The sequence below is a fragment of the Motacilla alba genome, chromosome 12, assembly GCF_015832195.1.
Source record: "Motacilla alba alba isolate MOTALB_02 chromosome 12, Motacilla_alba_V1.0_pri, whole genome shotgun sequence".
Lineage (NCBI taxonomy): Eukaryota > Metazoa > Chordata > Aves > Passeriformes > Motacillidae > Motacilla > Motacilla alba.
In genome coordinates, this window is record NC_052027.1 from 4,356,649 (window position 1) to 4,379,973 (window position 23,325).

Sequence of the window (23,325 nt, forward strand, 5' to 3'; positions counted from 1 at the left end):
TGCTCTCGCATTTAGGCCTCTCTTCTGCACAGTCTTTACGTGTTTACATGCCTCTAACCAGAGGGATTTAGGTGGGTGCCAGTAAATCTGAGCCCGATGTGTTTGTGCAGGAGGTTTACATGGCCCAGGGGTGCTGGGTGTGGGAATGGCTGGGGCTACAGCACACATGGAAGGCTACAAATCCTCAGGGAATGTTAATTGAAAAGTTACATGAAATGCACAGCAGGTGGTGGGGACCGAAATGGTAAAAAATCAGCTCAACCAGAGGCAAGTAAAGGGCACAGCTGCCACTTTGTTAATTGGGGGTTGCTGAGTTAGGGACTGGGAAGGTTGGGGCTGGGACATGGGGACCAAGCACTATCCTGGCAAAACTGCACGCCCAGGTGACTCACACCTTTAACTTTTCATCAGCTTGTCTCAGAGGTTTGAGGTAACAGGGCTGTGGATGGAAGTGTGGCCATACATGCTATGGGATTTTGACATGACTCAGGGCTGTGGTTGGCCTCAGGGTGTGCTCCTCCTACAAGTAAAACTGCAAACTTCCACTTTGCAGAAGCAGTCTGAGTCCTTCCCTGTTGCTGCCTTCTTCCGTCAGCTGGATGGCTGCTACTTCTCACTCTTCCCTCCTGGAGCATTCTTTCCCCCATTCCCAAAAACTTTGAAAAACAAGCTGCACATTTATACTTTGTGCACAGCAGAAAAAACAGCTTCCACTATTTCTTCTAAAGGAAGTGTCTCATTTTTGAACATGATTTAATTTTATGTAGCTTTTACCTTCCTTCCTCTTTTGTCCCTATATTTCTTGACACAAAAATAATAGTTTTCACAAGGATTGTGTAGATTTATTGAGTTCAAGGACTGTGAGATTCTCTGAATCTGAAACTGCCTTGATGTGGAATAAAGGAAATAACTAAGAAACATGCCACAGCCTTTTTCCTCCCTTTCCATGCAGCTTTCCTAATAAAGCAGATGAGAGACAGATTTTGCTTACAGCATTCATAGATGTCACAGTGCTCCTAACCCTCTCCCTGCTGCCCAGGAGCTGTAAGCAAGGACACAAGAGTCACATCAGACACCAGCAACACTTCTACCTGGTACTGCATTCCCAGCTTGCTCTGTGCCTTCCTGTCCAAGGTGTCAGATTCCTGCTAGAGGTATTTGTAAACAAAGCCCGAGAAAAACTCCTAACTTAGCCTGGAGCAGTGCAGCATGAGCATTATAGTCATGGAGTGAAAGCCTCAAGGAGGAGCACAGATGTAGCTGTAACCTGTGCCACGGCACCGAGCTGTGAGCAGGGGGGGGAGCAGCATTCAGCTGCTCTGTGTGCACACGCCCCACACTTCCCCTTCTCTTTATCAGTGTCTAATTGAATTCCAGTCAACCTGAACAAAAATCCATACTTGTTGCTGGCAGCAAATAAGGATGTGTTGGAAAGTGAGTAGGAATGAGTTTTAGCCATGGGTTGGAAAGGAGTACACACAGAGCAGCTGAACGATCAGAAAATTCTCAGGTGCAATTGGATAGAAAATGTTTTTAAATGGCAGATCATAGCAATGACATCAAGATGGCATTTTTCCACCCAGAATTATTTCAGAAGTGGTCTAATCACTATTTTCTCTGCATGTGACACTCCAGTTGACAGTACTGGGTTATATTAATATTGCTTTTCATAGAAGCATTTATGACTTTTTAAAAGTGCCCCTTGATAGCAACTAGGAATTCCCTGGAAATGTCTTCATATAGGAATTTAGATAGATTTGATATGAAACAGTTCAGCCCTTGTTTGGAAACAGAGGCAGGAAAACACTTGTTTCCTAACACCAATTACCAGATGACTGCACCTCTTGCAGCCAGCACTACAGCACAGACCTGTCCCTGCATTATTGGGCTACTGACACAACACTTTTAATCACATTTTGATTAAAACAACCTGTTTATCTTAAATACAGAACGAGAAAGAGTTTCATCATTGCCTCGATGTTTTTGGTTTTCTACTCAGGTTGAATAACTTGTGCCTAGAGCTACACATCGCAGGGTTTTCCAAGTAGTTTATGAAATCAACCATTCTTTTAGAGCTGATACCTTCCATCCAGCAGCATAAGCCCATCTCACCTCCTTGCTGTCCCTGGGAGCCTGATGTGCTTTGGGAGTGAGGGTGTGGAGGTGGCTGCCTGCTGGGTAATGGCCTCAGCTGGGCCATTCTGGATGTGGCCCAGGGACCTCACACTCTTATGGCCACCACCAGAAGAATGATAAGTGTTATAGTGCAGCATAATCCACTCTTCAGCCTCAATGAGGAAGATGGGATCATACTGCCTTCCATTCTCAGATAATAACCATTTCATGAAAGCAGTTACAAGACCTATTTATAGGGATAATTTTAGCTGCCATCTTTATCCTTAACAGGAAGGGACTGGTGCTTTGGACAGGTGGCAATTTTATGCTACTCACCCACCTCCATATCTTTTTATCTGAATGTGCACTATGTGGTTATGTTTCCATTTGGATGACTTTCATGTTCTTTAGATGGCAAATGTTTTATGAAAAATGATAAAGAATAAGAAGAGGTTCAGGTAGAAACTGAACTGAAACCAGGTTGGGATCCTCTGATGAATGACCCACCTAGGCCTTCTTTGCCTGTGCCTGGAAATTTGGGAGAGGTTTATGATGAGCTGTTTGTGTAACCAAGCTATGCAAACTAGTAAAAACAAGTCATGTGAGAGAGAGAGGGAACATTGACTGCTTTGACAACTGCTTTGCCATTGCTAAGGAAACTGCTCCCTTGGTAACCATGGTCAGTACATCTGTCTTATTTTATCTCCAATTCTCACGTAGACACCATCATGGAAAGAATATTAACACAACCTAAACACAAACATTTCAGAAAAGTACAAGGCTTCTATTAATTTCTTCACTAAAAAGTTTAAGGGAGATTCTGCTTTGGTGTAGATTATGGCTTCGCCTTGCCTGAGAGGTGCTCCTTAAATATTAACTTATGCAAAGTAACAATTTATTCTTTTGTTCTGCTTTGTACTTTAAAATGTGATACTTATTTTCTTTTAACTCTCCTAATTTACCTAATGCAATTGGGCTTTACAATAGGAAAGCCTGAAGGCTGAGAAAAGGCTTTTGCATCTGTCAAAATAAGAGTTTATGTTCTTTTGCTAAGGAAAAACTCTTACTGACTTGAGTCCAACAAATGGAAGCCCTAATCTAAAAAACAACAAACTTTTAAGATGTCTCAGAGCCTTTTGAGTTGGAACCACATGGTATCAGCAACATCTTTCTTGACACTCCTGCTTAAATCCATTAACAAGGAAGAAAATCAGAAATGTGCACAGGAAAATCTGAGAGGAAATCCTGGATGCAGTTTTTTGTCACTTTTTAGTGAAATCAGGATATTTGTCAGTACCTACCGGTAAATCAGATAGGAAATGCTGGTGGAAGTACAACTTTACACAAAAGAATAACGTTTATGTCCACAAAAATCCCAAATCTATTGAAGCAAAACAAATAATCCTGGTACACAGGATGCAAAGTTTCCCCTAGGCTTTCTTTCCATAGCACCAGGCACAAATGAGCATCCTTTGGGCCATGTTTTGCCTCAATTCTAAGATATCCTATGCTGAGATGTTAGAAGCACTAGAAGCAGTCAGGTTTCTCAGTAGCTTTATAAGAGCAGCATTTTACTCTCATAAAGGAGGGAAAAAACTTGGATGGAAGAGGATATAAGAGCCTATACGTAAATTTGAAAGTATCTGTTCTCAAGGCAGACATGGTGACTGCATGAAACAGGGATTTCATGTCATACCATCACATAAAAATGCATTCCTCCAAAAATGACAAGTCTGATAACTGCCAGGACTGTGGTTTGTGGATTTACTGAGAGTAAATGTAGGGCAGCAGCAAACTCCTCTTTGGCAAGAAAAACAGCCATCCTAACTGAGACCAAGAACTTCTCCAGCCCTGTGTCCCCTCTCCAGCAGGGCAATCACAGTGGTACCTGTCCACGTCCTCTGCCAGTGTCCCAGGAAAAGAAAAAGAAAAGGAAGTTTTCAACACACTACACCAGGGAATACAGGAATACTCAGGGACTTCAGCAACTGACTGGTAGAAGATTATGGACAGATGGACTGATTTTAAGAACAGTGTAGAGGTAGAAAACCATGGCCTCATGGGGGTGTGATCATGCTGGCACCCCATTGCGCATGTCACAGGGAAAAGTTACTCTCAGCTTCTTTCTTTTGACTTATGCATTGATAATAATGTGATCTAGCAGTTGCTTAGCTTTGGCTAAAACAGTTCAGCATCCATTCCTATAGCATGGATATTGTAGTATCACCAACAGAAAAGCTTACTTTCACATCAGCTGTGTATGTGTGAAACATCCTGCCTTCACATCTGTTCTTTCACCAAAGGTAATGCCATGAGAACTATTGTTCTGGTAGCTGAATGCCCATTACAGAATCTTTGAGACACTGGCAACACAAACATCCTTTTACTACTCTGTCATACAGCCTGACCTTTCATTTTTACTGGAAGTCTTTGCAGTTGCTTTATTTACCCAATCCCATTTACCATAAACAACATAGCAATTGGCACTCATGAGATGTTTGGTTTAACTGTATCCAGAAGCCAGAACCAGTTGCACCACTACCACTGGTGCAGGGGAGTTGCCATGAGTCATTTCTTCTAATTCTTTCCCTCTCACGTCTCCAGCTCCAGTGGCACACCCATGAGATCTGTGGGAGCTGCTTCCCTCCCCCTGTATGCCAAATGAGGGCAACAGCACCTCATCCTTCCCAGGAGCAGAGTGGGACTACAGGGGTTATTATTGGGCCCTTGATATTGTCAGTGAGCAGTGAGGTCTGCACTTTCTCCCTAGGAGAGAAACTCCAACAGGAACATTTTGCCCCACTGCCATGGTGGGGTGGAGCCCCCCAAGAGTCACAGCCCCTTTCTCCAGTACCTGAGTGAGAGGAGTAGGCAGACCTGCAGATGGGGGCCAGGTCAGAAGGCAGCATCACAGGGAGGTCAAGCTGGAAGTCAGTGTGTGGTCAGGATGAATCAGTCCATCACCCAGCTGAAGAGCAGCATCCTCCAGCTCACCTGACAAAAAGGAGCAGATTTCCCTGGGTGAGCTTAAATGGGCTCCCAGGCCTGCTGGAGTGGGTGGGGGCTGGTTAAAGTTGTTAAGGTTTACCAGTACCTTCAAGGCCCCAGAAAATATCACTACAGCAAGTGTTAGCTAAATAAAGATATTTACTAAACTACTGAAGCCTTGACATTTTCCCCAGCTGAAATGCTAAGGAAATTCTGCTGACAATTTTCTTTTCATAACTACTCCAGAAAGCAGGGCTAAGGCATGACAACGAGGAAGATAGGTTTTTCCTTTTATTAAAAAAAAAAAAATCCAACTACATTACTGTAGAAAGTTGAAATGTAATTACCTCTGACAGATATGAAGACCAGTGTACACAAATATATTTAAGCTTTTGCAGAAGACTACACTTTGGGAAGCTTGTTCTAGCCTGTCTCCAGGTTTGCATGCACGTGAAGTCCTTTGAGTTTGGATGCAGGCAATGGAAAACAGAGCAGCACAACACTTAGTTTAGCAGCACATGCTCTGAAGCGTTCTAAGTACTGCCTGTGCACGCTGCTGAAGCTCCTCACCAGTCACTTGCTGTGGGATAGCTCTGGGATTAGGCAGGCAAGGGCTGACATGTGAAATCTGTGCCACTTACTTAACTGCTCTGTCACAATGAATTGGGTGCTCTGCCTGCGCTAGCCTGGAGAAACAAGTGGCAAGGCCTTGGCTGGCATATGCTGACAGAGTGGGGAGCGAGCCTGTCCCTCCGTGTGGCAGGGTGACAAAGCCTCGAGGGCAGGCACAGGGCTTTGCTCTGGTCTCTTCGTGTCAGCCGAGGACCTTCTCAAAGTGGTCTCTGAAGGCTGATGCTCCCACTCAGTCCGGAGCGTGGGAGCCCTTGGGTAGCACAGTGCCAAGGCTGCTTTGAAACCAGCTGGTCTGGTTCTGAGGGGGCCTGAGTGATGGCTGAGATGACAGGCTGGCTGGACAAGGGCTCGCCAGAAAGTAGGGCAGCAAAACTTTCTAATTAAGATAAAAATACCTTTGTAGCCTTTGTAGTGAGGGAGAGCCGCGGCACTCAATCTAAATGTCTCTGTCCAAAGAATGAGCAAGAAAGAGCTTTCTTAGATCCTTTACCTTTGCTTTAAAGAGACAAGAGATCATCTGACAGCAGGTTTGTTAGGCTCACCTTCCAATAACGAGGCTGTTGTAGGAGCTGCCTGCACTCTTACAGCTGAGCCTGCACAGCCCTGCAGCCAGAGCTCCCACTACCTCCCCACACACACTACCCTCTCTAGACAAGATGATCCTCGTCTAAAAGAGGAAAACATCAATGAAAAGCAAAATGGGCAATAGCCCTGCAAAGAGGAGCTTGTTCCCAAATCCTTCCTAGACCCAGGCACGATTCATTCCAGGATGTTGTTAGACACCTCAGGAGCCAGGCTGTGCCTCGTGGTCAGGAATTCTCCCAATCTGGCTGGCAAAGAAAATGTCCCTGAGCATGATGGGGAGAGGCAATGATTTGATGAACCTCTGAAGATGTAATAAAAAGAGCACAAAGTGAGTTTGGAAGGGACATGAATATCATACTCAGTTTGAATGAGTTTGCCCTTGAGACCCATGGAGAGCGCATCAGCTGGCTCCAGCTCACATGTTTTCTCCAGCACTCCAGAAAAAAAGAGGCAAAGTACAGTATGTACTTGTCTGCTGAGACATTTAGATTGGCTACTGACACTCTTCAAATGTTTATAAAGAAAACAAAGTGTGGATGATAGCCATTTTCATTAAATGTGCAGATTCAGTTCACCCCGAATTGCAAGATCCTGAGCCATATTCTTTCTCTTTTGGAGGCATCTACTTCCTGACAGCACTGAGGCTGTGTGGCTCTTGCTGCTGTTTTCTTGTTTTGTGGGTCTGGTGCACACAACTGCAGGGGAAGACATTGCCAGGGCCTGGTATCTGTTCCATATCTGCAGGGTGAAGGTGAATATCCCTTGGCCCTTCCACCTCGGGTTGATTTTAATCAAGTCAAGCCCAAGAAGAGGAAAAACAGAATTAAAACTTCAGTCCTTACCTGCCTAAGGCAGAGTTCCCTCTTGTGTACCATGTAAAATTGTCAAAAAATCTGGGTGGCTGGTTCCTTGAGTGCAGAGAGCTTCCTTTGGGCCAGGCAGCACATCCTCTCTCGGAAGCACAGATTTTTTACAATGTTCTGGAGATGTTTCTGCCACTTGCTACACCTCAGCACGCAGATACATTTATGCCTGTAAAGTATGAGAATTCCATACTGAGTTATAGATACCATGACCACGACAGAGCCTTCAAAAACATGGGGATTGCAGTTCTGGAACCATTGCTCTCTGTAATCATTCCCCTGCCTCCAGCATGGGTGACTTTGCCAACCTTGGGGTGAAGGAACACTGCTGAGAGCAGAGACATAATTTCATGTGCAGCCCGGTCATTCTATTTACTGAAATAATCTATCCCTAGGGACCAATTTGGCTCATTGTGGTTGGGTGCTGTCTGTCTCCCCACTTTGCTCTTGCTGAGCTTGTGAACTGCCAGTCTGCAAATCAAGGCCTGACATATGCTGGCACCAGGGTCAAAATGCCCTGATGAACTGTGGGACAGAAGGAAATGCCCCAGGGTGTCTTTGCCCATCAACAACGTCCTTCTTCAGCAGTGTAAAAATCAGGCTGGGCCATGCTATAAAATCATGCTGGGCCATTTCTTCCTTCTTGCACCAGTTACACCATAGTCCAAACCATCCATCAAGGTGGTATCAAGCACTCCCAAACCTGCCTGTGTGGTAGGATTTTGTATCTACTGTGTGCAGATGGGACAGTATCCCCTTTCCTCACTGGGACGTCTGCTGGCTAAACCCTTTTTCCTTCTGCCTCCTTGCAATTCCCTTATCTTGATGCCTGTTTACATGATGTGTGTATATGTTTTACAAGTAGGAATCCTCATTTGAAGCCAAACATGGCATTGCCTTGGTCTCATGGTGTCCCAAGCTGTCACATATCTCACCCTCTCTGCAGAACTCTGGCCAAAAAAATTTGCTTCCCTTTCAGCTCTGTGGTGCTTTTGGATGTCAGAGACCAGAGCAACTGCTGTGAATTTAAACCAAATATTTTTCATCTTAAATGCCATGGCAGGTCAGCTAAACAAAAAAGAATAGTTGGTAACAGGCTTGAAACGACAGCGGGGTGGAGTGTTTACAGCTCCATCAACAGCTCGGTGTTAATGAACTGAGTCTGAAAATTACCTCTCTATTGATGGAGGCATGGATGGAGCACAGAGATGAGAAAGATAGTGATTGCCTCCAGCTGCAGGCAGAACTTGGGGAGTGTTTATTTATCACTTGGAATTGAATGATTTTTTTGGAGAGGGCAGTAAAATTCTGAAAAGCGCAGTCATGCAGCTGCCTGCAGCCTGGCACTGGTGTCAGCCCTGCAGCTCCAGCTCTGGGGGTGCAGGATTTTATCCTGTCCCAGGGAACATCTGCCTGGGCATGAGAAGGAAAAGCCTCAGCTGTAGTCAGCCCTTTGCTCCGTGTGTGCAAGGCATGTTTTTTAACCAAAAGTGCCAGGCAGGAAAAATGTGGCTGCTTTATACAGACCGACTGTAAAAGGACTGCAAATATGTCAAAAGAATAATGTCTCCTGCATTGCAACTGCTGTAGCTAATGGGAATCTTATCATGGAAAATGTTATTTTTGACCTGAATTTCTCCCTTTCCTTTGCTTTCTGTAGGCGGCGTTGGTAGTGCTACAGCTGAGCAAAATAGGCAAGGAAAGGTGTCAGCAGAGGATCCTCTGTTTGAGCTTCCAGTGCACCAGAAATCCAGATGGGAAGTTTTTCCAGGATAACCTCTTTTTGCCAATTCAAATTTTGGGGAATTTCCCCAGTACAGTTTTTTCTGTTTGACACAGCCATTGTTTTTGAGGGGCTTTTCGCACAGCATCTCTCTACAGAGGAGCTTTAATATGTTGAATCGTGCTGTGAGCAAGGGCTGATGTGTTCAAGGTGTGTGGAATGGTGCCACATGAGCAGTCTGAGCACATCAGCACTCAAGACTGCCCTTTGAGTCCCTGCTTATGATTTCTGAGGATAATTTTCTGTGGTTGAGGCATTTCCATAGGTCAAGAGAGGGGCCACCCCAAGAAATTCCACCCTTCCGCCATTAGTAAAATTAATTTATAATTTCATTCATAAATTTGGGGTAGTAAATGGATTGTTTTGTTGATATTTTGTGTTTGAGGAAGAGGGCAACATCAACCAGCAGTTGTTTTTTTGTCCCTGAAAGAGAAGCATTTATTTTAAACAGCACTTACCACTCATGTAGAATCACAGAATAGTTTAGGTTGGAAAAGACCTTTTAGATCATCAAGTCCAGCCATTCACCCAGCACTGCCAAGTCTGGTTAAACCTCCTACAATTAGCCTTGGCCCATTGATCCAGCCCGTCCAGATCCCTCTGCAGGCCCTTCCTGCCCCCCAGCAGATCAATATCCCTCACCCAACATGGTGTCATCTGCAAACTGACTGAGGGTGCCCTCAATCCCCTCATCCATATCATCAATAAAGATATTAAACAGGCCTGACTCCTTCTGACCCTTCCCTTAAAGGGGTGTCACATTTGGTCACTTCCAGCCAGCTGGGACCTCCCCAGTTAGGCAGAACTGATGGTAAATGATGGAAAATTCAGAGTATATATTTAAATATAAACAACAGAAATAGTTCTAAATGCTTGAACATGCTTTTAAACAATTTAGCAACGCAGAGTAAGTATACCCTGTTGAAGGCAGGCTACAGAAATCTTAACATCCTCTCAAGGTAAATCAAGTAATGGACTGCTGGCCTATTTTTCAAACCGCTTCTCCTCAGTATCTTGACATTTGATAGGATTATCTATTACTGTTGGATTTTGGTTGACTCTCTGGTATGCCTGAGAAGATTGTCATCTTGTGATTTAAAGATAATAGAGCCAAGCATGTGAAACTGCACACAGAGAATAAACCTTTGACTCAGAACTGAGTATTTTGTTAAAAAAAAAAAAAAAAAAAAAAAGAGGACAACTTTGTCTTGAGCTCAGTTTGATACACTGGCAGTTAATGAAATTATCCAGCAATAACTTTCCATTCTAAATATTGCTGTGCTATTTTTAAAAGGCTCCTGTGGCACTCCACGCAGGGCGGCCCGAGCTAACAATACCAGATATCTGAAGAGGGTGAGTGTGATTAAAGACTTGTGACAATAGCTAATGTAAGCTTTAACTAAAAATGTCAACTCCATTTGTTTTCAGCTTTAAAGAGTTTCTGGATCACAATGTGCAGGTAGGAGTTTGAACAATTTCAAGATTACACTTGACCTAGTAGAAAAGATGATTGTGTAAAGAGTGACATGAACTGGGACTCCGTGTGTGCACATGTGGATCTGTGTGCCTGTGTATAAATATGTCAACACTGGCAAAGAGCCTCACAGTTTTTCAAAATATGCAACATCTATTTTTATTATAAAGCTTCACAATTGGCCATTTAAAAAAATGCAATGAGCTAGAGTGGGCTTTTTATTACACATGGCTTTATTTCTTTGAATTTCTAAATTACCTAGAATGCATTTTCAACTTTGGAACAATTTGCAGGCTGTTTTTATTTCTATTTAAAAGGGCTAAACACCAAGAATGTGCCTATGCTTTGCATTCTAATTGCATGTAACTGATTTGCACAGCAGAACAAAAACCTAATTTTCAGATTAAGAATCATGCACTAAGAAATAATTATTGTTTTATGAGAAAAAAAAAAGGTTTTCCACATTTTCCCCCTTGCCCAATTTATAAGAACTGTTTGCCAGTTTGCAGGTTGCCAGCCTTCCCAGAACACCAACTATTACTCTTTAGGGACTGGAAAAAGGTAGACAGAGACACGAGGCATGCAACTGTTTTGACTGCATTCTTTTGCTTGCAACATAACACTTGCTTTTTATTATTTTATCTTCAACAATCAAGGGGTGACTAAATGGTTGCAGGTGGTGATGAAAATAAAAGCCATCCATCATTATTTATTAGGCATGAAAAAGATACACAATAATGTAATTTAATCCCGGAGCAGACAATTATTTCCACATATTGATAATACAATGTGAAAACTGTCATGAATCCTAATGTGATGTTCGCCTTTATTGGTGAACCACTAGTAGCAATGCAAATAATGAAATTGTATCAAAAAGAAAAAAAAAAGTACTTATTTGCATATACCAATAGTGTCGTGGAGAAAAACACAGCATTACGAACTTCAGAAAATATAACCGTGGTTCATGTGTTACTTTGGTTTTGAAGTTTGCAAATGCAGGTGCAAAATGTTCCTCTAAGTAAATATTTTATTGATTTCTGCATCATCAAAATCAGTTCACAGGTTTTGATAAGGGAACTTTAAAGCCATGAACATGCAGCTGTATAATCAGCACTTCTTTGCAGAGACCTGCAGATCTCCCTGCTAATCTATTCACATATTTGTGCACGACACTTCCTCCATTAAAAATAATTTAAGAAATATCTTTACTCCATCTGGGCCTGATTCAAAGCCCATTGAAGTCATCAGAAAGACTTGCATTGATTTTGGTGGGCGTCAGACAGAAACCCTTTGTTGCTGTTTTCTATAAATAAAGTTGGGCTCCAGTTTGGGCAGAGCAGCTCTCACAAATCTATTCAGACCGCTGACATTCACCCCTGGGCAGATGTGAGCATGTGCCACTTAATGTGCCCACTTATGTCTCATTTGGAGCAGGGGTAAAAGGCCCTTTTGGCTAGACAAAAATATACATATTTTTATAAATAGGCAACTATACATGCAAAATATATCTGCAACTGCACAGCTAATTTACATTTGAATTACCATGTCTGGGCATGCAAATCAGGTAATTACTTGCTCACATATAACCGGCCATTTGCATGCACAAATACCTATTATATGCATTCAAGTCACAGTAATGTGTCTGCAGCATTTAGCTGTATCTCAAGAGAAACTGCAGCAAGGAAGAGGGTTACATTATCTCTTATGGACCTGGTGTCTTCTAGAGTGATGTAAGTGATATTTGAAATCATTAGGGGATCTGTAAACTTCCTACATGTGGTGTCCCTTAAGCTGAAGTCTCTTAGGCTCAAGTCTGAAAGAGACTGGACCACTTGTGGCAGCAAAACCATTAAAAATTAGATACAAGTAGGGGGAGTGTCTGACTGTAGAAAGAGACCTGGAAATGGTAAAACCCCAACCTGAAAACATTCCTGAAACCACGACAGCTTTTCTGTTGCCCAGATAAGCTGTGGTTGCCTCATCCCTGGAAGTGTCCAGGACCAGCTTGGATGGGGTACTGAAAAATCTGATCTAGAGTGGCATCCTTACCCATGGCAGGGTTGGAATGGGATGATCTTTCAGGTCCTTTCCAACCCAAACCATTCTAGGATTCCATGATTTCCAGAGAGCACCTTTGGGGAAGCTGCTGAGCACATCGTGGTCAAGTCACACAGACTGGGACCAGACGCAGAGCTGGGGAGGAAGGGTTGGTGTCCCTGCTCAGTCTCTCCTAAGATTGGGAGCAGCTGATTAATTCAGCGCCCAATTCCCATCAATCTCACCTCCCACCACTTCATATTTAGGAAGGAGGTGCAGAGTACATTTTCCCAAAAGCAGGAGCGGGCGAGGGGCATCAGCTGGTCTGAGCATCACCTGAAATGTAGCAGCAGCAGCTGCTGTTGCCTTGGAAAGCACATGGATTGGAGGCAGTGGCACCACCCAGGCTGAGGGGCACCCATGTCCCAGGGCAGAGGGTGCAAGCATGGCTCCAGCACCCCAGGCAGGCGCCATGGCAGGGAAGGAGCACAGGAAAGGAGTAGTTGCACTTTCACTTTTGCCTTGTGTTTAGGCTGTTGGGAGAAGGGCAAGTGGGATTGGAGAAAAAAAATACAGTGTGAGTTGTTTTTCTCCATTAATCAGTGCTGCTTTTTTTTTTTTTTTTTTTTTTTTTTTCAGCTGCCTGGCTTCATTACATTTGTTTGTCTTTCCCTCTCCAACTGAGCAGTGGGATCTGATTTTCCTGAATTTGGCTGAAGAGACAAATTAAAGTCTTCTTTGTTTATAATCAAAGCAGGAGTGATTATTTGAACATTTTGAAGGAATCACATAGTATTTTAAGAGTCTGTAAAAAGACAAGAAAGGTGGTGGGAAGTCATCAGATGCTATTTTCTTTAAAACTGCATGGATGGTTTTAACAAAGTCAACCCATGACGTCTGTAGAGTTTCACCAAATGGCCTGGGAACTGATGGCAAATTTGTGAAAACATGCTGGAAATGTTTTGTTGATATTCCTGCTGACATTAGGGGCAGATCCTGCATGTCACCACAAATATTTGGCAGTGGAGAAAACCAGAGATTTTGTTCAGCTCTGTTTGGAATCAGATAGCAAATTGATCTTGGAGACTCTCCCTGGAACTCTTCATATTTTTGGAAAACAAAAGATTTTCAGAGGAAGCCCTGTTTTTATTATGCATGAGATTGTTATGGGAGGAGAAAAGAGAGTCTGTGACTTACACAAAAGAAGAGGGGAATTGGAGCTTTTGCTGGAATTGAACAGATTATTCCTGGCCTTAACTTTGTGTACTTTTCCCCAGGAACATGGATTTTTATGTGAGAAAAGATTATTTCTGAATTATTTATTATTTATTTATTTATTATTCCGTCTCCTGTGTCTCATACAATGGGAGATCAGTTACCTGTGGGGTCAGTAAATGGTCCTGATGGCAGCTGTGGGAAGGGAATACGCCCAGAGCGCACCACAGTGCTGGGAAACACTGCTGTGATGGGCTGGAACTTGTGGACAGCTAAGATGGGACACATGGACCTTTCTGGCAGTGCTCAGCCACCCTTGTCTCCCTCTCTCTGCTCTGGCTCCAAGTGGATGATGAGGCACAGACTGTCCTGACTGCTCCTTTTCATCCACTATCTACATGACCTGGATGAAAACCCAGACCCAAAGAGTTTTTCCCTTAACTCCACGCAAACATTTCACCCCCTCTTCCAGTAAGTGACTGTATTGTCGGCAGCAGCAAGGGCAGTGTCCCCACTCCCCACAGCAGTATCATCTCCCCATCTTCTAGGCTTCTCCCCTGTTTTTGGGAAGAGCCCAGGGGAGCACTATTTCCAGCAGTATTTCCACTTCCTGACTGACAGAAGCACACTGGGAGCCTGGGGGTCAGCAACGTGACCTGCCCTCCCCACAGACACCACACGTTTCTGTGTGAAAGAGCTCAACCAAGAAGTAGCAAAATTTTCCAGAGGTGACAAGGAAGGACCTTTTGGGGACCATGCTGTGTACACTCGTATGAGTTGTTGGGTTCCAGATGAAGCGAAGAAAAACTCTCCATGGGAAGCTTGTGACTTCATAGATTGCTCAAACACTGAGCACATTTAACACAGGGCTGGATGTGATAAACTAGACTCATACAGCGACCCAAGGAAAAAAAACAACAGGGGAATGTGGCAAGCAGTCAGTTTTGTGGTCTGAACCTCACAGGAAGGACATGTTTCCAGATCAGACCCCGGCTGTAACAGCGAGGCTAAATTAGAAGGAGAAGCAGAAGAGGCTTCTTCTTCTTTCAATGCAGTAGAAGTTGCAATGCAGTTGCAATGCAACTTTGAGTTATTTCAAGACTGCCGCTTTAGTGCTCAGACAAAAGTCCAGCCTCAAGAAAAGGCTGATCTGCTGAATCCAAACCAGCTCCATGTCCCCACATATGGTCCCACCATGCATCTGGCCACTAGTCAGATGTGTATTCGTGGTGCCCGGATTCTGCTTACTCTGATTTCTTCTGATTTATGGGGAGGGGTCACGAGGCAGCTGTGACAGAATTCACCCTGCCATGGAAGAAGAGCAGTCATGCTCAGGGGAAAGCTTGACTTCAGCATCATCACCCTGTCTTCAGCATGGTGCTCAAATGAGTGAGTACTGATTGGAAACAATCCAGTAGAGACCAGAAATAGGGCTGGGAGATGAGGGGCAGGAGACAACTGGGACTGGTCAGGGAGAAACAGGAGACAACAAACATGTAAAATGCTGTTTCTGAGGGTCAGGGAATAAACTATTCTCCCTGTCCATGGGGGATATGAGAAAGAGTTGCAGGCTTACACTTGAATAAGAGAGCCTAAAATCTTTCTAAGTTTAAAAATAGCTCATACTAGAAAAGGCAACAGACCCTTTGTGGGCACTGGAATAATCTATTAGCATAACTAAACTTATTTACTTCCAGAAAAATATTGTAAAGTATATTTTTTTAAAAGTCAGTTTCATAACTTACAACAAATCCCCCTCAGATAAACATCCTTTCCAATCTTCATATATCTGCTGTGTCTTCTACCTCTCCTCTCATGTGATGAATTCATCCTCCCAGTGATGAATATAACAAGGTAGTGGGTGGGAAGAAACACAGATAAATATTTTGTAAGTAATGTACTATATATATTGGGCACAGATAGAAATAGCATTTTGCTCATTCTGGTTTCATTCTCACAAATCAGGAAAAAAATCCAGTCACCAAACTCCTTCTACGTGTAAAAATGGAGAAAGTGAGTGGTGAATGAATGTGTCACAAGGAGTTGAATGTGAATTTTTTGGTAAGCCAGCATCTTTGTTTTATTATCTAGTCATGCTTCTGTGCAAGAAGGCTGAGTCCAGTCATTATATGCATTTTTCTCAAAAGCCAACACTGTTATGGGATATACTGGAGACAGTGTGGGTGGAGTACAACAGTATTAAAAAATAAAGCGCTGTCTCCTTTTTTGTTTTCCTATATAAGAACAAATCATTTATTCCCTGCTGGATTTCATGAGTGTGTTATTTACCACTGTTTACTGTAACTAGCTTCCTATTATTACAAAAGTTGGCAGGGTGAGCATGGGGCTGTAGCTTGCCCAGTCGCATTCCAATTCCTTTCTGCCAAAAAATTAAAAAATGGGTTTTCCATGCACCTATCACATGTAGGAATATATTCAGCCACATTTTTTAGTGTTACAGATACCAGCCTCACCGTCAGAGTTGTCAGGAACATGCCTGAACCCCTCTCCCCACCAAAGCACCCTCTCTGATGGACATCCCAGAGCCTCCAGGGTAGAGGGACCATCCCTGGGCTGCAGTGGCAAGAAACCCCACATGATTTCAACCTGGTTGATTTGACTGCCACACACAACAGCACTTCTCTCAGCCTGAGCTAATTTATCCCACAGAGAAGGTAACCAGATATTTCTGAGCAACCCTTCATCACTTCTACACAAAGACACTTTACAGGGTGCTGCTGCCAGGTAGATTTGCCCAGTCTTCCCCCAGGAAGGGTCATCAAGCCTGTCCCAGGAGGAAGGTGGCTGATCATGGGGAAAGCACCACACAGCCTGTGCCGTCCCTTCCCCAGGTGTGCTGGGACAGGGGTTATGCCTGATCACAGTGTGCCCAAGTGTGGCCATGGAGGAAAATGTGAAAGAGGTAGGGAATTTGGGGAAATGGCCCCAGAAGGGCATTTTGCCAGGGGCAGCCCCACACTGGGCACAGCTGCTCCTTCAAGCACCACTGGAGTGACATGACCAGGCTGCAGAAAGGGTCTCAGTGGTCTGGGTGAGCCCTATGAGGAGGGTTTAGTTGAGCTGCTTCTGTTTGCACTGCAGAATCTGCTCTGGGTTTCTGCTTTACATCTCCAAGAGGCCTGTGCCCTTTGTAAATAGAGGGGCTGAGGCACAGGAAGAGCTGGTGTGCTTGTGAGAGCACCAGCCCAATAAAGGGATATATATTTAACTTTCTGCTTGGTGTTATTTTCTCTCTGCTTGGGCAAACAATATCCTGACTGCTTCCTAGTCCTAATCAAACTGCAGGGTACTAATAAAACAAATCCAAACTAATAAAGCACATTTTGTCAGTATAAATCCTCTTAAAGTTATCAGGTTTTCACATCCCTAGATAGGAGTAGTACTGCCTGACATAAAGTTGAGAGATAAAAGTAGGATAAAAGAGCCATTACCATACAACAGCATTAAGTCAAAAATATAATTGCAAAGGCTGAACTTGATTATTATTTAAAACATGTGTTGGGTGGAGGCACCAGCCGGCAGGAAGCATCTGATGCTGATGAACCCACACAACCTCAGCATGACTGACTTTTGAGTATGAATGTAAAAGATTTATTAATTTCATTTTTTAAGATGTTCTATTTGTTTTGAAAACATTTGGGGTTGCAAAACACATGAATCCTGTAACTATTTCCATAAAGCCTGGAACAGTGGAACAACATTAGAGGGGATGGGGGTGGGGAACATGGATATATATATATTTTTTTTTTTTTTCTGGAAGAATTTCCATTAAAATTAAATCTAGTTTAATTATAGCTCCTCAGCAGTGAGTATGTGATTTCTGATTATGTCCCTGGTGGATGCTCAGGTTGGTACTGCTGTGGCTGGATTGAGATCTGCTCCATTTCACTACTTTTTCCTTGAAGAGAAACCTCACTGGTATTCGTGGAAACCATGTGTCAGTTTGTGCAGCGTGTCATTATGTATTATCATATCATACAATTTAAAAAACATTGCATTGTTGCTTCTGGTCGGATTCTCTTTATGTGGAATACAGATGGCATTATTCTAGGTAATTCTCTTTCTTAATTCCAGCCCTCAAGCCAATCAAACAAAGAGAAAATTGTAGATGGATGTGAACTAATTTCTTGGTATATATCCAAAACCCACAAATAATTAGGGACGGGAGAAGCTCAAAAGCTCTGTAGATTTGGTTTGGACACACACTCAAGCTCAACTCTTGTGCAAAGCTGTAGGGGAACCTCCATAATTAAGGCTGTGCTCCATTACACTGGTGTAAACAAAGTCAGTGGTTACACCAGGGAAAGAGAGAGTTCAGAAATTGACCCTCTGGCTGAAGGTCTCAGGAGAAAAGATTTTTTTTTTTTTTTGTGAGATTTCTATTACTTCCTGTTTCTGGTCAGGTTCAGGTCAAGAGCAGCTTTCTCACAGTGCTGGGGCACTGGTGTTCCCATCCCTGATGGGCCAGGAGGCACCAAGGAGCATGGAAATACAGCTGAGAGAGCCTTTCAGAGTGCAGGAAAGCACTGCCTTGGGCTGGGTCAAAGCAACGGCCAGAGGTCAATTTTTATTTTGTCTGAACTTGTTCCTCTGCCCAAAATGGCAGCATGGAAATAACAATGTGAGGCATGAGACTCAGTGATGGGGATGAGCCACCTTCCCTGTATGGCATGACTTGGAGGTCAGAAACAAGTCTCATGTAAATGACAGTAATGAAGTTTTGTCCTATTTTTAAGCAGAGTGTGTCCCCAGTTCTGCTTTTGACAGTAAATACAGGAGTTTTTGTGACCCATGGCTGCTGCTTACCCACACCTCCACCAAATGCTATCACAGCACGACCAAACTCAACAGAGGAAATATAAGCATGAAAGTGCCTGCAATTCTCTGCCCTCCAGGCTCAACGCTCAGCCAAAGACAACCTCACATGAACTGTTCTGCAACTAAATTGGAGGGAAAGGTGCCAGGTTGGGGAAGAAAAATACACACAACATCAAATTTAAGTTGCCAGCTACACCCTGTTGCACTGTAGCACTTATCCCCAGCTCTGTGCAGTGATTCCAATGTGAATCATCAGTGTAGCTTCACTAATAACCTGCTCTCCCCTTGCTTTGCAGATAAGTCTCATTCAGCAGTCGACCATGGCTACAGCCACTATTCAGGGACACTGCAAAGGCAGGGGACACAAACAACAGATGTGCCAAAGAGCTTTAGCAGGAGGCCCAGCCCTTCCTAAAGGTCTGCTTTAGATAGTGGCATTCCCCATCTTCCCACCTCCCTCCAGAAGCATTGTCACCCCTGCTGCAGCACAGTGCCATAAAGAGCAAAACCAGCTGAAACTTTGTGAATTAACAGGCAAACTTTATTGCTTGCAAGGTGAGAATACAGGATGAGTGAGGTTTTTATATGCCATCAGCTGCTCTGCTCAGACTCACAGTCGGGATAACTTGGCAAAGACATGTTTTCTGTTGAGCATTGCAGGAGCCTGGAGAAAGAGTGTTAGAAAAGGGTACTTTCATCTGAGGAAATATCCTAAACCACTGATGAGTAGCCTGTGTGAATCTCTCTTATGTCTGAGTAAGAGGCAGCATGAGACCTTGGCACTGATGCGGTAGTTGCCCTAGAAAACAGAAACAAAAAAGCCCCAAACAAAACAGCATTTTAAAACAAAGACAGCTGGATTGACAGCGACCTACACAGGCTGCTGTGGCCAGCAGTGACACTGATTGAGACAGACTTCTCTAAACTGGTGACAGACTCTGAATGCCAGATCCCACGATCAGTCCTAAATGACACAACATACAGCTCTATGCAGCTGTTGTGATTGGGGAACTTTCTGTTACGGTAGGAATGTATTAATATTTTAGCTGCATTATTGGCCTCCAAATATTTTTCCTTCTTGATCCCTCGGACAAGGATTTGGTGAAAGGATATCTAATTTTAAATGAGAAACATCTTCATGAAACTTTCCAGGGAAAATGTTAAACAAGGAGCAGTCATCCAGCTCCAAGAGTTGGGGAAATGCAGCATTCATGTCCAGTGGCTGCCTTAGAAATTTTTCATAGTCCCCTGTTTACTGTGTTCATTCATTTTTTCAGGTTTATTAGAAAGAATTGTTGTATTTTTTTACCTATTCTCAATGGAAGGGCAAAACCAAGACCTCTGTGCTTTTGAATTTTCTGCCACACAAGTGGTAATGAGGATACTTCCAGTGCTTTCTGCTGGCTGGAGTATCTGAGCTCCAAGTGTCATGGGAGCTGGGGACCACTGTGATAGTTCCCAAGACTTTGGGTCCACTTCAAACCTTTCAGTTTCTAGCAGATATAACTCATGCAACATCCTCTCCTCATTTTTTCTATTCAGAATTCTGATTTTTTTAGTGAAGTCCGGGCTTTAAGAGGCCAAAGATTCATTCTGGATTCATTGTGAATTCATATGGAGAATAACAGCTGATCCAAAATGAGGTAATTGACAGAGTACATATAATTATTCACCTTTCTATTTGCAAGGTCTCTGGATCAACACAGAAACCTCCATTACAAGCCCTACATGGATCATACAATTTACTGGGGAAGTTTCAGATTATGTACAGACAAGAACAAGCCTATGTCTGCATTGATTTCTAACAGAAAAAAAATCTCATCAGACGTTCCCATGAGCAGCCTGGAATGTGCCTGAGGAGGTGCTGAGGCTCCCTGACCTCATGGCAGCACACAGCCCTGCCATGGCCTCTGCCTGGCTGCAGCTGGATCCATAGAAGGTTACTCAGGATCAGTGTATCTATCCAAAGAGAAACCACTCACTCGGTTACTTCTGCTTCCTCTATCCTTCCCCTTTTCCACAGACCAATGAATCTAAGCTGGCTCAATCCTAAGCCAGTTTCCCTTTCTACTCTATGCCAAGATGCACATACAGACAACTTCACTCAAAATTGGGTATTTCCTCATTGCTTCAGAGACCAAGGACTATGGATCCAGCAGATGGTCCTGGCATGCAGAGTAATTTCAGAAATAGGTACAACTTTCTTATGCCTTTGTCAGTCTCAGTGTTCAACCAGAGGTTGATGATACCACTGAGGAAACCTTGGCAGATTTCCTCAGTAAGAAACCACAACACACTTCTCACCAATAGCTTCCTCTATAACATCTCCTGAAGACTCAGCTCACAACATTTGTCCCAGCTGCAGCTCCAAAGGGCACCTGGAATCCTGGATAGTCCTAAGCCTCTCAAAACCCCAGTGCCCCTTGGAAAGGTGACCTGAATTTTCTGGAAGCAATGGATTGTTATCATAAACTCTCCTGCCTGCTTCATTTACTGGAAAAAGACCACCCAGATGCCTCCTTATCTAAGGGAACTGTCAACTTTCACTTCAGCCACTCATTTACCCCTTCCACATCCACTTTTTTTGTCTCAGAAATCCTGTTGCAACAGCTTGGGTCTGCTACAGGATCTGCTTCAGTTTACACCAGCACAGCTCAGCCCTCTCAGTATGGTGCAGACACGATGCTCCATAATGGGCAAAAGGATGAGCATCATGCAAATGCATGAGTGATATTGTCAGCACTTCTAGGAAGTTGCACACACAGATCTACTTAGTTAATAATGAGACGTGAACACATTCTGTGCACCTCACTGAGCACACATTTAAGCATATGGCTGCTGAGATAGAATATATCCTGCCAGCTTTTTTTCTTAATTAAAGTTATGCAAGTTATGAAATACTTTCCTTTATAATAAGCTCTTATTCCTGTGGAGAAATTTCTATTTGTTTTTATCTCATTTGAGCTTCAAGGTTAATCTTAGTTTAAGAACCTTGCTCGCTGTGACAGCAACCTCATGGTGCTGCAGCCTGATCCATGTGTGGGTGGGAGTGCATCCTTTTGTTCCATGCTGGGGCTGGGTGCTGGCTGAGTGTCCTCCCCGTCCTGGTTTGTCCTACAGACATTAGAAGTGGGGTGACTGGGAAAATGGCTCATGAAGGATATTTTCCAGGTCCAGTTGAGGGCCATTAAAAAAAATCCCAAAGGGGCAGATGCAAAATTTTTGTTTTGTTTTGCAAGACAAGGCGAACGTGAGATATTTCACTTTCTGATCTACTCTGAAGGGGAATTTAATTTTGGAACCCTTGATATCTATTTACTTATATTATTATATGAGTGCAGCAAGTGATAATTTATTCCAGCATGAAAAGAGACGTTAATAAAGGAGAAAGAATAAAGAGCAAGACATTTAGTTCAAATTAATATACATGAAATAAAACAGTAAAAATCACTGCTTTATCCACAAATAAACTTTTTATGTCCTATATACTTTGTGATGAATCTCATATTGTACTGTACGTATGTATTGGACAAAGACAGTAAGAATACTGAAATAATTGCTCACAGTTGTAGGCACCAAAATGAATATCTAAATTATTTACACAAGTCCATCTTCCCTCAGACCTTTGGGTCTACATTAATTTAGGATAATGGCTCAGCTCTTTGCTCTAGTTCATCAGTATTATATTTTCATAACCAGCAAAAGTTGTTATCTTTCCTCTTTTTTTTTTTTTTTTTCCCCTAAAGAAATGTAATGAGTAATGTTTTCCAGAAAGATAAAACAGCCCCTTTAAATGCTGCCCTGCCACTGCTGGCCATCACTTTCTTTTCTCTGTTCTTTAAAACACTAAGGTATTTCTTACTCCATATCTGCTCTCAAATTCTTCCTTCCTTTCCATGCATTTTTTCCCATCTCCCATCTCAGCCTCTTTGTTGTCTTTTCCTTTTTTGAATGTGTCTCATGACAATCTCTCACCTACACATTTTTGCTTTAGGTCTCTCCTCATTAATTCCATTAGACCTCAAATGTTTAGCCACAAGGTCCTTCAATGCAATGTTAGAATCCTATTCAGGTTATGTTGTGAGAAGAGAGGTACTGGTGTGTTGGATGATCTTGTGAAGGGTCTAGCTTGGGAATATCTTCTCTCATGTAATAGGGTCAATCACAAATCCACTGAAATTCTCACAAAATCCTTCTAAACTTCCACGTATGCACAGGTGGAACCAATGTAATATCTTTTGTCCCTGCTTGAGATAGAGAAGGGTAAAAGGGACTTGAATACCTTGAAATATTGAGTGCACACTTCTTAAAACTGGAGTGTTATCTATTAGGAATTTTTCTTAAAGAAAACAACATTTTGGGGCCAAAATTTGGGCTCTTTGTTGCACATAGAAAAGGCTATTTCTGCCTTTATAGAGAGGTTGTGATTCAGTGCATCCATTGTGTAACCCCATTTAACCATCAAAAATGTTGCCAAGAACTAAAAGATAAAATATAGATCTACTGTTCATTTTTTCTCCCCCAGTTGATCTTTTGTGTTTGATCATAAATGCACATTGTGAAAAGATGTCTTGTACCTCCAAGCTAAACACTGTTTGCTACTCATTAGTGATTTATAAATGATATTTTCTCCCTGGTGACATATCTTTTGATATGATTCTCTAATAATAACATCCACCAATATTAAAATAAGAACATCCCCATGTATTGTGATCACCTTCAACCACATTTCCTCACTAAAATTAAATTTTAGCACACCAACTGATATTGTATGCATATATTTGTCTACCATC

At 42.9% G+C, this 23,325-nt stretch overlaps 1 protein-coding gene across 19 annotated transcripts in view; it reads right to left on the minus strand.

Annotated features, from left to right (window-relative positions):
- LOC119706209 overlaps positions 1-23,325 on the minus strand; it is a 346,096-nt gene that overhangs the window by 55,392 nt on the left and 267,379 nt on the right. For 16 of the 19 annotated variants that reach the window (XR_005258447.1, XR_005258439.1, XR_005258441.1 and 13 more), the window contains 2 exons: positions 7,164-7,353; positions 4,970-5,109 (listed from right to left, as the gene is read on the minus strand). The exons of 2 other annotated variants lie outside the window; for them this stretch is intronic. The gene's annotated coding sequence lies outside the window, so the exon portion shown is untranslated. The remainder of the gene's footprint in view (positions 1-4,969; positions 5,110-7,163; positions 7,354-23,325) is intronic. One more of the 19 variants, XR_005258429.1, reaches the window with a different exon arrangement.